Source organism: Erythrolamprus reginae, chromosome 3 (assembly GCF_031021105.1).
Source record: "Erythrolamprus reginae isolate rEryReg1 chromosome 3, rEryReg1.hap1, whole genome shotgun sequence".
Taxonomy (NCBI): domain Eukaryota; kingdom Metazoa; phylum Chordata; class Lepidosauria; order Squamata; family Dipsadidae; genus Erythrolamprus; species Erythrolamprus reginae.
The window spans coordinates 55934704-55948765 of NC_091952.1; the positions used below are offsets into that span (position 1 = coordinate 55934704).

The following is a 14062-nucleotide window of genomic DNA, read 5'->3' on the forward strand; positions in this document are numbered from 1 at the left end:
TCCCAACATTGTTTGCTTGTATTCTGTTGTTATCTCTTTGACTGGGATTTTCTTTTGTTATTCATAATTTGAATTTATGACATTGTGTTTGCTGCCTAAAAGTGCTATGGTAATTGAGGTGGCTTATAAAATGGCTAAATAAATAGCTAAAATAGGGGCGCGGGGGGGAGCAATGTTCCTGAAATAACTTTATTGCATTTGAAAAGAAAAAGAAAAAACAACTAACAAGAAGGAATGCTTAAGATAACAAAAACAAATGAGAGAAAAAAAGTCAAGAATGAAAAAGAAAGCAAAACATATATATTTACTTTGGAATTTTGGAACTTATTTGGTGTGCCTGGAACTGCACTTTTACAACATGTTCCTATATTTATTTATTTTATTTATTTAATTGAATTTGTATGCTTACTATAGTGCTTACTTCAATTATTTTTTAAAAAATTAAAATCAGAATCAATGCTGAGCTTTCACTAGATTATGCTTTGAATTCTATGATAAATAAGAGGGTGAAGCCAGGATGACAATACACTAGCAGCTTCTGAAATAAGTTCCCAGCTTGCAACAAGCTTTTTCACTTTTGGTTTAACCCAGTAAATCTCAATTATTTTCTGTTATGCCCGCCCTGGAAGAAATAAACATTTTGTGTGTCCCCCAACTGTCCGCTGGGACAATTGTTTGCAATATTCAGCATGTTTCCATTGAAAAAAACTCAAGCGGCTTATCAGCATGATTGGGATATAATGTATTTAAGTGGTGCCTTAATGTATTTGGTTAGGTTAGGTTAGGTTTATTGGATTTATATGCCGCCCCTCTCCGCAAACTTGGGGCGGCTCACAACAATAATAAAAAACAGTACAGTACATAATACCAAATCCAATGCCCACCCATCTAGTTACAATTTAAAATTAATAATCTCATAAAAACAGTATATATATATATATATATATATGGTCTTGGTATATTCGGGTTTCTTCCCGTGTAGGATTTGGAAATTTCTGGCGACGTTTCGATGAGGTCCCACTCATCATCTTCAGGCTGGTGTTTCTCTCCTTGATCTCAAGTGAGCACTGCGAGACCTGAGCTGCATTCCTTCTATAAATACTGGTGGCTGGGTGTGGTTTGATGGCTCAGCAATTGCCTGCTGTGTAGAAACTTCCTGGTGAGTCAGAGGGGTAACAATTGGGGTCGTTGATGTAGCTGAGGTATGCTGATTAGTTAATGGTTGTAGATTAGGCGTGATGTCCTGAGTAGTTGGGACTTGCAGGTTACTTGATTGCTTTACAATGTGTGTCCTGAGTCTGGTTTCTGTGGCTGGGATACGTTTGAGGGCTGGTTTCCAAATGTCTGGTAAGCGAGAGGTATCATCTCGCTTGTTCATATCTACGAAATCTACGAAAACATATATATATATATATATATATATATATATATATATATATATATATATATATATATAAAAACAGGCACACAGTCAATCAATCAACAAAACAACATGGGCAAGGGGGAGGTGTTTTAGTTCCCCCATGCCTGACGGCAAAGGTGGGTCTTAAGGAGTTTACGAAAGGCAGGGAGGGTGGGGGCAATCCTAATCTCAGGGGGGAGCTGGTTCCAGAGGGTCGGCCCCCCCACAGAGAAGGCTCTTCCCCTGGGTCCCGCCAGACGACATTGTTTAGTCGACGGGACCCGGAGAAGGCCAACTCTGTGGGATCTAACCAGTCTCTGGGATTCGTGTGGCAGGAGGCGGTCCCGAAGATATTCTGGTCCGTTGCCATGAAGGGCTTTATAGGTCATAACCAACACTTTGAATTGTGACCGGAAACTGATCGGCAGCCAATGCAGACTGCGGAGTATTGGAGTGATATTGGTTGGAGTGATATTGGCTTCATGCTGTCCGCTGCCAACATTTTTAGACACACTAAACATACCAGTCTTTCCTTGTCTCCTACCATAGCCACAGTGAAGCCAAGTTCTACATACACTTCATCATATTTCCTCGTCTTAGCTTTCAGGAGACCTATGTTTCATACATAAGTCATACAAATCCAATTAAATAAATTAAATAAATAAATGTTTGTCTCATTATCTCCGCCCCTCTCCTTCTTTCTTTTCATCCTTGTTAAATATTTTTCCATGGTGTCTCTTAAGAGTTTGTTATCTTCCCTTCATATCTTGGAATCAACTCCCCCAGAGATTAAAACGGCCCCCACCCTCCTTGTCTTTCGCAAATTACTCAAGACCCACCTATATCGCCAGGCATGGGGGAACTGAGACACTTCCCCCAGGCTTTTATATTTTATGTTTGGTATGTATGTGTTGTATGGTTTTAAATGATGGGGTTTTATATGTCTTTTCTTTTTTAATATTAGATTTGTTCTACTGTAATATTGTTTTTTATTATTGTTGTGAGCCGCCCCGAGTCTTCGGAGAGGGCCGGCATACAAATCTAATAAATTATTATTATTATTATTATTATTATTATTATTATTATTATTATTATCATCATCATCATCATCTCCTGCTCTGCCCTGTGTGCTATTGTTCGGTGCAAAAACCTCTATTCCCTGTGGCAAAAAAGCAACAACCCACTTTCATGCGCCCTCCCCTGGCACCGCTCTGCAACCCCCTCAGGGGCCCCACCCCACTATTTGAGAACCACTGGTGCAACCTGACAGCCTGCTCCCCGCCCCCAAATGCCACGCAAGGGCAAGAGGAAAACTTGGACCAGCCTCAGCAATGTTACTGAAACTCATAAATCTAACAAGGCACAAAAACAGATGATGGACATTAATCTCCCCATTGCAATGGCAATTAAAAATGTGAGCACTAGGTCCACTGTCATAGGACTCTCTTCTCTCCCAAAGACTATAATAACACAGAATGCAGAGCCATAACCAGGCCACCTCTTAACTCTCCAAAAACTCTGTCCAAATGATTTCCTGGATGGGTTTTAACTTACCTCGTTGCCGGTTCGCTTCTTGCTGCACTATGTGGGCATGCACACAGTGCCAAAAACTCAGCCTCTTCACATGCGCAGAAGCAAAAAACAACATGGCAGCACTTATGCCACTGCCAAGACAGCTGGTTCGGGCACATGATCATCTGGCCATCGTTCCCAGTTCGGCGAGTGAAGGGGAATTCCCATTACTAGCAGTGTTCCCTCTAATTTTTTGGGGGGGTGGGCGGAAAAGTATAGTGTCTGAGCGGCAGTCCCTTCGGGACTGGGCGGCACAGAAATAATAAATAAATAAACAAACAAACAAACAAACAAACAACCCACCCTGTTTTGCCTCAGAGAATTTCAAAATAAAATACTGTACTGTGTGTCTATAACAGTGAGCTCATAATAGGGCAACTCTATCAATATCAAAATGCCACTTAAATAGTTGAGCTAGTTTCAAACTAGATTTTGATTTTCTTTCTCTCTTCCTTACTCCCATTCTTTTTCTTTCTCTTTTCCTTCCTCTCTTTTTTCTATCTGTTTCTCTCTCTTCCTCTCTTCCTCTCTCTCTCCTTCCCTCTCACTCTTTCCCTCTCGGCTTCTGGGCAGGTTTGGAAAACTCTGAGTTGATGATGATTTTTAAGTGAGCGATTGCTCACTGCTCAGCTTAGAGGGAACTATGATTACTAGTTCTATAGAACTGGTCCAAACCAGGAGCAACTCACCTCTTCCTGGAGCAGAGATAACCTCTTAGAACAACTTAGAAACATAGAAACAGAAGACTGATGGCAGAAAAAGACCTCATGGTCCATCTAGTCTGCCCTTATACTATTTTCTGTATTTTATCTTAGGATGGATATATGTTTATCCCAGGCATGTTTAAATTCAGTTACTGTGGATTTATCTACCACGGCTGCTGGAAGTTTGTTCCAAGGATCTACTACTCTTTCAGTAAAATAATATTTTCTCATGTTGCTTTTGATCTTTCCCCCAACTAACTTCAGATTGTGTCCCCTTGTTCTTGTGTTCACTTTCCTATTAAAAACACTTCCCTCCTGGACCTTATTTAACCCTTTAACATATTTAAATGTTTCGATCATGTCCCCCCTTTTCCTTCTGTCCTCCAGACAATACAGATTGAGTTCATTAAGTCTTTCCTGATACGTTTTATGCTTAAGACCTTCCACCATTCTTGTAGCCCGTCTTTGGATCCGTTCAATTTTGTCAATATCTTTTTGTAGGTGAGGCCTCCAGAACTGAACACAGTATTCCAAATGTGGTCTCACCAGCGCTCTATATAAGGGGATCACAATCTCCCTCTTCCTGCTTGTTATACCTCTAGCTATGCAGCCAAGCATCCTACTTGCTTTCCCGACCGCCTGACTGCACTGTTCACCCATTTTGAGACTGTCAGAAATCAATACCCCAAAATCCTTTTCTTCTGAAGTTTTTGCTAACACAGAACTGCCAACTTCATGGATCACCCCCTCTCCCCCAACTATATCACTAAATCTTTCCAGGAAGCTTGCTTTTTTTCTGGAGATATATTTATATTCAACGATTAAATGAAATTGCAGCCAAGATGGACAATGCCTAACAAGCCTTGGATCTACAAGTCCCCACAGTAATCAGGGGGTTAAACATGACAGGAGAGGTTAGCCATTTCAGCATTCAGGCAGCTGGTGTCTCCAGACATCTGAAAACAGTTATGTTAAATAGGATTAAGCCAGAGAAGAAAACCCAAGTGGTGGTATTTTTATTATTTAATGAAAAGGAAATGTAACAAGAGCATGGCAGACATTATTGGAACAATAGGCCACAGTTGGGAACTCTTCCCTTTGACAGATACATATTGGAATGTAAAAACCTGCTATATGACAAGCTTTATAGGCTGTTAGTTACTATTTCCCATCATTGTCACATCTTCTACTGCAAACGCATGAAGGATGCAGTAATCCATCTCGGGGCATTGTGATAGATGATAACACTGCACCCCAGAGTTGACATGGTCACTAAGGAACCAGTTCTCTGCAAGCATTTCATGTTGATAAGGGACAGGTTTAATGGCACAGTCATACATCACATCTTTCAGCTGCTGGTCTCTGTAAAGTAAAGCAGAGGTCCTAGGAAGCAGGTTGTTATTCTGCTCTTTTATTTCTCAATCAGCTGCAGAGTCAACTTTACGTTTCTTCTATGGCTGCAATGAAAATTGTTATTGGTGAGATGCTGTCAAATACTAAGTACCAGGAAATATAGGCCATGTGTCCAGTGGTGAAATCTACTTACCTTCCCTACCAGTTTGGGAGTATGTGCTTTGCATGCACGCACTCACTTCACTCCCTCATGCCCCCCATTGTGCATGTCTTTTCACCCTCTGGGCATGTGCAGAAGGTTTTGCACATGCGCAGAGGGTTAAAAACATGAAAATGGTGATGTCCAGTGTTGTAGTTAGCTCTGGCCCAGCTCCTGCCCCAAGGAATATGGAGGTGGATGTGGGGGAAACATCCACATGCCGCAGACCTGTTTTGCTCCTAGTAGAATCTGCCAACGAAGCCTCCTCTGACCAAGGAAGCGTGAGTGACAGGGAAGAGGGGAGTTTGGCAGGCAGCCCAGGAGGAGATCAGTCATCTGTATCATCCCTGGGTTCAGAACAAGAATTAATGACACATCCACGCATGCTTAGAGTGATGCATAGGAGACAACAACTGAAGGATTATTACAAGAGAAAATGAGGCCACCTGTGGTTGGGTGGGGCTGCTGTAATTAGTGCTACAGATAAAAGTGCAACCTGGTGTTTTAGCCTCAGGGCAGTTTATCTGATTCATTGTTTCGTCAAGATCATGGTTTTTGATCTTCAGGTTTGTGTGTGTGGACTCTGGACTTTAGAATTGGACTCAATTTCCCAGTTATTGGGTGAGAAATTGGACTGCATTTAACCTGTGCCTTGTCTGTACCAGAAAATCCCTTTGACATTTAAAAAGGGAGCTGTTTCTGTTTTTCTGTTTACAAAAACCTTTGTGTTTTCCTTTTATCATGTGGTGTGTGTCTTCCTGGACTAATTACCCTGTAATTACGGGCGGTTGAGACACGCCGGCAGAACAGTCCAGGTAAGTGGGCGGAGCCTCACACCACTGCCGCTACCAGTTTTCCAAATCACCAGCAGCCACCACTACTGGTACACCCAGTCTGGGCCAAACTGGTAGCATTTCACCCCTGCATGTGTCCCATTTTCCGACACTTCTGTCTGAATATGTCCTGCTTCTGAAGGACTGCCCAGTCTACTTACTTAAAGATTTTGTTTTAAAAAAAGAATAGTCATAACTCAGTGATGGAGTATATGCTTTGCATACAAAATGTCTTTTGCTTAATCCCTAGTGTCTTCAGTTTCAGCCCTAAGAAAAAAATGGAAATAATACTGTTTGAAAACCTTAAGAGTCACTGGTACTTGGTATTCACAACATTAGGCTAAAAATATTGGTAGTGAGACTCAAAAAGTTGCTGCTGTTCCTAAGAAAGGAGAGTAAAATAACAGGATAGTAATGAACATTTGGGTATCCAGCAGAGGAAGCACACAAGTCACTTGATCCCATTCCTTTCTGCTATGGTGAAGGGTGCTGCCTATACTGCATATTTAATAAAGTTACAGAAATTATTCACATTCTCTCTCTGCATAAAATAACATATGAAAAATTATTCAGACCCGTGCTTTCTTTTGGTATATTAAATGATTACCATAATAATATATGCTCTTTCAGCCTTCCATCTAGATTAGTGGTTCTTATCTATTATGGAGAGGGGCTTCAAAGACATCTCTGAGACTCTGTTGAAAGCTAAATACCTTCCCCAGGAAAATGCATATAAATGCATACAAAATTCTCCATACAACTTTTTGTGTGTGGTGATGGAAATTGATTTTCTCTACACAGACAAACTCTAAATGCCACATCATCCTTTCTTGAATCAGGAGGCTCTTTTCATGATCCCTTGTTTATCTTTCATTGGATTATTGCAACATGTTGTGCAATGGAGCAAAGGCCACTCAGAAGTAATAGCTGGTCCAGAACATAGCCATGTGATAGACATGTTGACTACATATAACACTACTGGTTTTAAAAGTACCAGTAGTGCATGTAGCTTGTAGGCTTTTGGGTGGAACTGGGGCTTCTGGGTGGAATTCAAGAATCCTTCATGGCAAAAGTCTACAAGTCTACGGAGAGGGGCGGCATACAAATCCAATAAATGAATGGATAGATAGATAGATAGATAGATAGATAGATAGATAGATAGATAGATAGATAGATAAATAAATAAATAAATAAATAGCTAGCTAGCCAGGTTATTTTTGGGACTCACTGATTCTGTTTAACTTTGCCCATCCAGTATGTACTAGCTGGTTGGGAACCTCTAGGTCCAGCTAAAGCTATAGCCCAGTGATTGAAAACTTTTTTTGTTTGAGTGCCAAAAGGCTGCGTGTGTATGCAATAGCACACACACATGTGCCCACACCCATAATGCAATGCCCTCCCCCCATTCATGCATGCACAACCCTCCAGTGCTGCCCCCCTGTGAATTCACATAGGCCTCACCGAAGCCTCTAGACTTCTGGTAGGCCCATTGGGCCCAATTTTTTGCCGTCCACAGGCTCTGGAGACTTTCCAGAAGGCCAAAAATCAGCTGGCCAGTGTGTACATGCATGCTGAAACTGACATAGGGCAAAGCCTTGTGTACCCTCAGATATGGCTCCACGTGCCAGCTGTGACACACGTGCCATAGGTTCGCCATCATAGCTGTAGCCAATACAGGACCCAGGAGATATACTTTTCCTGTTGCTGAGCCTGCACTATGCAACAGGATCCTCTTTGAGATTTGGATGTCTACATATCTGCTTTCTCTTATGTAGACATCCAAATCCAGGAAGGTAACAGATACTTTCTGGGGATTTTATTGAAATAATGTCCAAAAGATGGAGACAATCTATGCAATTATCTTTTCCTTAACATTACCTGGATGATGTCAGTCCTAGACAGTATATTTTGCATAATTTACACAAATTAGCACAACCCTAATTTCTTGTTTTTACAAAATTCACAAAGAACCATATATGGAAAGAAGACAGTTTTGTTCAAATATGAGTTGAGTTTTGAGACCATTTGTGAACCATTACGATGAAATACCTATTTCTTCTTTGATGATAGCTCAGTAATTAAGGTGTCATAAAAGAGGACGCTTTGCCTTTTACTCCTCCTTCCTTCTTCTCTTTGTCTTGCCAGTAATCAGGAATTACATGTTGTCATTTACAGATTGCAGCTTTTTAGAGCTAGATTTCACGAATGAGCCAGTCAACCTTAATATTATCATTAGTACTGCTTTATACAGTTTTCGTAAGGCCACATCTGGAATACTGCATCCAATTTTGTCACCACATTGCAAAAAAGATGTTGAGACTTTGGCTAGTCTAGAGAAAAGAAGGACTAAGGGGGACATGATAGCAGTATTCCAGTATTTGAGGGGCTGCCACAAAGAGGGTGGTGTCAACATATTTCTCAAAGCATCAGAAGGCAGCACCAGAAATAATGGATGGAAACTAATCAAGGAGAGAAACAGCCATTAAGGAGAAAACTCATAACAGGGAGGGCAATTAATAAGTGGAACAGCTTGCATTTAGAGGTTATGAGTGTTTCATCACTGGAGGTTTTTAAGAAGAGACCGGAAAGCAGTGGTGGTCTCCTATGGGAACGGTCAGGAATGGTCAGCTCCACCCCAGAGCACCCAATTTGCACTGAAAGATGTTGAAACAAAATGCATAAGCCACGTCCACAGTATGGTAGTAAAAATTTTGGTAGCCCATCATTGCCGGACAGTCACCTGTCTGAAAGGATATAGGGCCAACCTATGGCACGTGGAGAGCATGTGAGGCGTTGCCCTGTGTCAGCTCCAGTATGCATATGCATGCTGGCCAGCTGATTTTCGGCCTTCCAGGGGGCGGAGGAGGCCATTTTTGCCTTCCGCAGGCTTCAGGAAAGCCTCCGGATCCTATGGATGAGCGAAAAATGGGCCCAATGAGCTTACTAGAAGTTTGTTTCCAAACTTCAGTCCTATTTTTTGCCATCCACAGAGTCCAAAGGCTTCAGGAGGGAGACTGCAGTGGGATTATGCACGAATGTGCGGGTGGAGGGCATTGCATGCATTACATGCACAATATTGTGCACACACATGTCCTTTTGGCACTCGAGCAAAAATAAAAAATGGTTCACCAAGTCTCCAACTTGAGCAGACAGTTTGACTAGAAGATCTTCAAAGTCCCTTCCAGTTCTCCTCTGATTGAAGCTATCCTGCACATTACTTATCTATACACTTATCAGATGGTTTCACCTGGTTCACAGTTCCCCTCCCAAAACATATTTTCACTTATATATCTGAAATTAATATTTATAACAAACTCAAATTCATCAAAATAAAATTACCACTACAAAAAGCATTTTGTTCATTAGCCCGGGTAACTGAGCATACAGATTTACTTTTGTAAAATCGATCTAGATTTCTCTTGAGCCTCTCCATCTATTCTCAAACAAGGGTGGGTACAACTTTCCTTTTTTGGATATTTTTAAAGTATGTTTAGTTTGGTTCTCTACTTTTGGATACATGCCCGGTGTTTCTCATCCCTCTTAGGTTTATAATTTTCCTTTTCTGCAGCATATGACAGATTAATTCTGTCTCTGCCCCCAACCAACCTCCAGATTCATAATTTGTCTTCCCAGTGGAAAATAGCTGCCCACCTCTATGCAAGAGAGAACTGGATTTTTATGGATGTTTGCCAGTTGAAACTGTTTTATGGCAGTGGTACTGCTCACTTCAGTAATAAATGCAAAACTTCACTGCAATGACACTCCAAGGGAGCCATTGTTTTCCTCTCTATTCTAGACATGCCAGAAGACTGCCTCGTTTCCTCTCCATCCAGGATGGACAGTTGATTCGGATTTTTTTTTGAACAAAACATTCACTGTGGAAATGAAGGCATTGAGATGGAAGTACCAAGGGGAAATGGACAGATAAAGGAAGGTTTCAGAAGGACCAGTGATGGGCTCCTACAGGTACAGTCAGGTATGCAGAACTGGTAGAAAAATTTTGGTCAGGTACTGAGAACCAGTAGGAAAATTTTGCATTTTTTTCTTTTTTTCCCCTTCTGGGCTCTGATATGTTTTTCCTATCGCAGTAATCCCAGTGACCGGTTAGGTCCCACAGAGTCGGTCTTCTTTGGGTCCCGTCAACTAAACAATGTTGTCTGGCGGGACCCAGGGGAAAAGCCTTCTCTGTGGTGGCCCCGACCCTCTGGAACCAGCTCCCCCCAGAGATCAGAATTGCCCCCACCCTCCTTGCCTTTCGTAAGCTTCTTAAAACCCACCTCTGTCGTCAGGCTTGGGGGAACTCAACTACCCTTTTCCCCCTAGGCCTATACAATTTATGCATGGTATGTTTGTGTGTATGTTTGGTTTTAATAAGGGTTTTTAAATTATTTTAAATATTAGATTTGCTACATTCTGTTTATTACTGTTGTTAGCCGCCCCGAGTCTACGGAGAGGGACGGCATACAAATCTAATAAATAAAATAAATAAATAAATGAGATTGAATGTGTATAATTTTAGAAGAGCTGTGTGTGCATATGTTTGTGTGTATGCATACTCATACAGTTTATATAGTAGATAATGTATATTTTTCTGTGCCTGTGTGTAATAGGTATGTATACATAGGGCATATATACATAGAATTAAATAGTATATTTTGGATGCTCAGTCATAGTCAATAGATAGGGAAATTGTATCCCTTTGAGGCGAGGAGAGGCCAGGCACCCTAACCCAAACCCCTGACATGAGTGACATCAAGCTGGCCACCTTTAAGCCAGTCACAAAACCTATAAGCCACCCCTGGTCACATGATTGTCAAGCCACTCCCACCTGGTCACATGGCCAGCAAGCCACATCCACAAAATAAGCCACGCTCACAGTGTGGTAGTAAAAAAAAATGCAGCCTTTCACTGAGAAGGACCCAGAGATGTAATATCTAAGTGGATCAAGGAAGAAGTCCCTTTGAGCTCAACGGTAATAACAAAAATACTTGAATGTGCGGAAATGAATAAATTAACCATGGAATTAAAAGACAGAGAGGAAACAGAATTTTACAAAATATGGAATAAATGGCATAATTGGTTGGAACATTAAAAATAAACTTAATAGCCAGTTATATATATAGGAAATAAGGTGATAGATAGATTGAATTGCTAGTTGCTAGTTATTTAAGAAGATTGTAATAAGTTGGATTTAGGAAATATGTGAGTATAGATAAGTTAATGAATAAGTGTTATATAAACACAGCAGGTATACTGATAAGCTACATTGCTAAATGAATATCTTATTGCTTTTGTTTTGTTATGTTACATTATGTAATGTTTATGTCATGTGGTGTTTTTTGAATGTTCGATTTGTATACTGTATATGTATATGTGTTTCTAAATGTTATTTTTAAAACTGTTCAATACAATTTTTTTTTTAAAAGAAAAAAAATGAAGGGAGGAAAGGGCCAGCTTTGCAGGCAAATGTGAGTTTTATCAAAGCTTCTCATTGAGAATAACCCCCCAAATGTTACCCTTAGACTATGCACTGTTGACCTCTCCTGATTCCTAAGAGGTCAGCAAGGGACGTGCATAAGTGCACCAGAGTGCCTTCCGTCCCCTGTTCTAATGTTTCTCTTTTACTAGTATCATATATATACATATTATATCTTTGTATACCACCAATACATACGTGACAAAACAAACAAACAAATAAATAAAATATCCACGAATAGTTTCAGATGAATAGAAAGTAATGTGTTTATAAACTACGTTTTATTTCACAAAATCCAAGAAAGAGTCAGAAGACCCACCAAAGTAGTAGTGTATGCAATAGCCCATCACCCTGTAATAGAAAAATAACCATAGAAAGGGCAAAGGGCAGAATCTGGGCTTCACTTTTAACAACATAACTGCTCTTCTAGGAAGTAATTCTCTCTTCGGCCTGCTCTTTTCTTGTGATCAACACTCAATCTAACTAGATGTTCAGAATATCAATACCTCTAGATCAGGGGTCTCCAACCTTGGCCTTTTTAAGACTTGTGGACTTCAATTCCCAGCAAAGCTGTCTTAAGAATTCTGGAAGATGAAGTCCACAAGTCTTAAAGTTGCCAAGGTTAGAGATCTCTGCCCTGGAGCAGGTTTAGGAGAACTGCAGGCTGAATTAGTCTGTCTTTGTCCAGCACTAATGACTGACAGCACTTCTGTTGTTGTTTTTAAGTTTCAACAAAAGATAAAGTACAAAAAAGCAAAAAAGAGGGAATAGGAAAAGGAAGGGTCAAAGAAAAAGCAAAATGGAAAGAAAAGAAATAATTACCTGGCAGGGGAGATACCTTGATTATGAAGGAGATTTTCCCAGGATGAGGCTCATCCATTGCACTCCGGGTGTGCTGACCCCTGCGATTTCCCCAAATGCGGGAAACTCGACTGCATAATTTGTGGTAGTGGAGGACTGCATTCCCACTTTCCCCAGAAAATAAACAAAAAATAAAAAAAGGAAAGAAAAACAAGAAAAAAACAAAAAGGGGAAAAAATAATAACTTCCAACTTTCTTCAGTACAGATATAAATAATAAATGCATTGATCTCATACTCCAAATCAACAATAATATACAGTATACAATTAAATATTAGATTTGTTACCATTTATTGTTTTTGTCACTGTTGTGAGCCGCCCCGAGTCTGCGGAGAGGGGCGGCATACAAATCTAATTAATAACAATAGCAATAGCAATAGCAATAGCAATAACAATAACATTTCTATTATCATAAACAGTTCTAATAGTGAAATACCAAAATTAATTTTTCATTTCACTCATTTTTAGCAAGAGGTCCAACATTTCCAAGTAGAAACAAAGTAAGACAAAGTATTTCCTTTAATCAGAGCAGTCAATTTCACTGTTTAACTAATTCCATTAGGTTCACTGACTGTTCTTCCATTGAAGGAATGTGTAAATCATTCCATCCCTGTGCATACAAGAGTCTCATTGCTTTTGTCAATTATAGAAACAAAATCCCATATTTCCACTCATTCTGTTTATCCATCAAACCTAGAAAGAAAACCTCTGGTTTCAATTGTATGTTTATCTTAAGAATTCTCTGAATTAAGAAAGATACATATGTGATCCCACTATTTCTTAGCTTTGTTTCATGTCCACCAAAGATTATTGAAATATCTTCACTGATTGCATTTCTAACATATATTTGACATTCCTTCAAACATCTTTGACAACTTATCATATATTAAATATCAATGGTATGTCATTTTAGAAAAATTATCTTTCAAATTATAATTCAGTATAAATGTCAAACTGGGGAGACATGATAGTATTGTTCCAATATCTCAGGGATTGCCACAAAGAAGAGGGTATCAAACTATTCTCCAAAGCACCTGAAGATAGAACAAGAAGAAGGAACAAAAGTGGCTGTACTTCCTGAGAATACTCAGGAAGATAAATTTATCTCAGCATCTACTATTGCCCTACTATCGCAGCACCATTGAGAGTGTCTTGACATACGGCATACTGGCTTGGTATGGGAGCAGCTCTGTAGTGAACAAAAAAGCTCTACAGAGAATTATTAAAACTGCCCAGAACCTCATTGGGCTCCAGCTACCTGCCCTGGATGACATCTTCACATCTTGCTGTTCTAGGAAGGTGCATACCATTCTCAAAGATTCTTCTCATCCTGCTTACAATCTTTTTGAACTGTTGCCTTCTGGCAGAAGATACAGAACAACTAGAACTCAGACCACACATTTCCTGAATAGTTTTTATCCCAGAGCTATACTCACACTTAACAACAAACTAAAGGGTCACCATCAGTGAACTGTTGGACAATATTACTCGGTTTATCATGCAGATGGTTCAGTGGTTTAGGGTGGGGAATTTGTAGTGGGTGGGACATTTTATTCTATTTTTTATTCTATTTTTAAATGTACCTATTCTAATTTTATGTATGGTGGGACTGGTCTCTGGGTGTCACACGACTTTTGTTGCCAATGACAATTTGTTGTTTTTG

The 14062-nt window shown here is 40.0% G+C and overlaps 1 non-coding gene across 1 annotated transcript; it reads left to right on the plus strand.

Moving 5' to 3' along the window:
- The first annotated feature begins 12353 nt into the window (after positions 1-12353).
- Positions 12354-12517, plus strand: LOC139166056 (U1 spliceosomal RNA). The gene has a single exon (XR_011558870.1). It is a non-coding gene; the product is annotated as a U1 spliceosomal RNA (small nuclear RNA).
- Positions 12518-14062: the final 1545 nt, after the last annotated feature.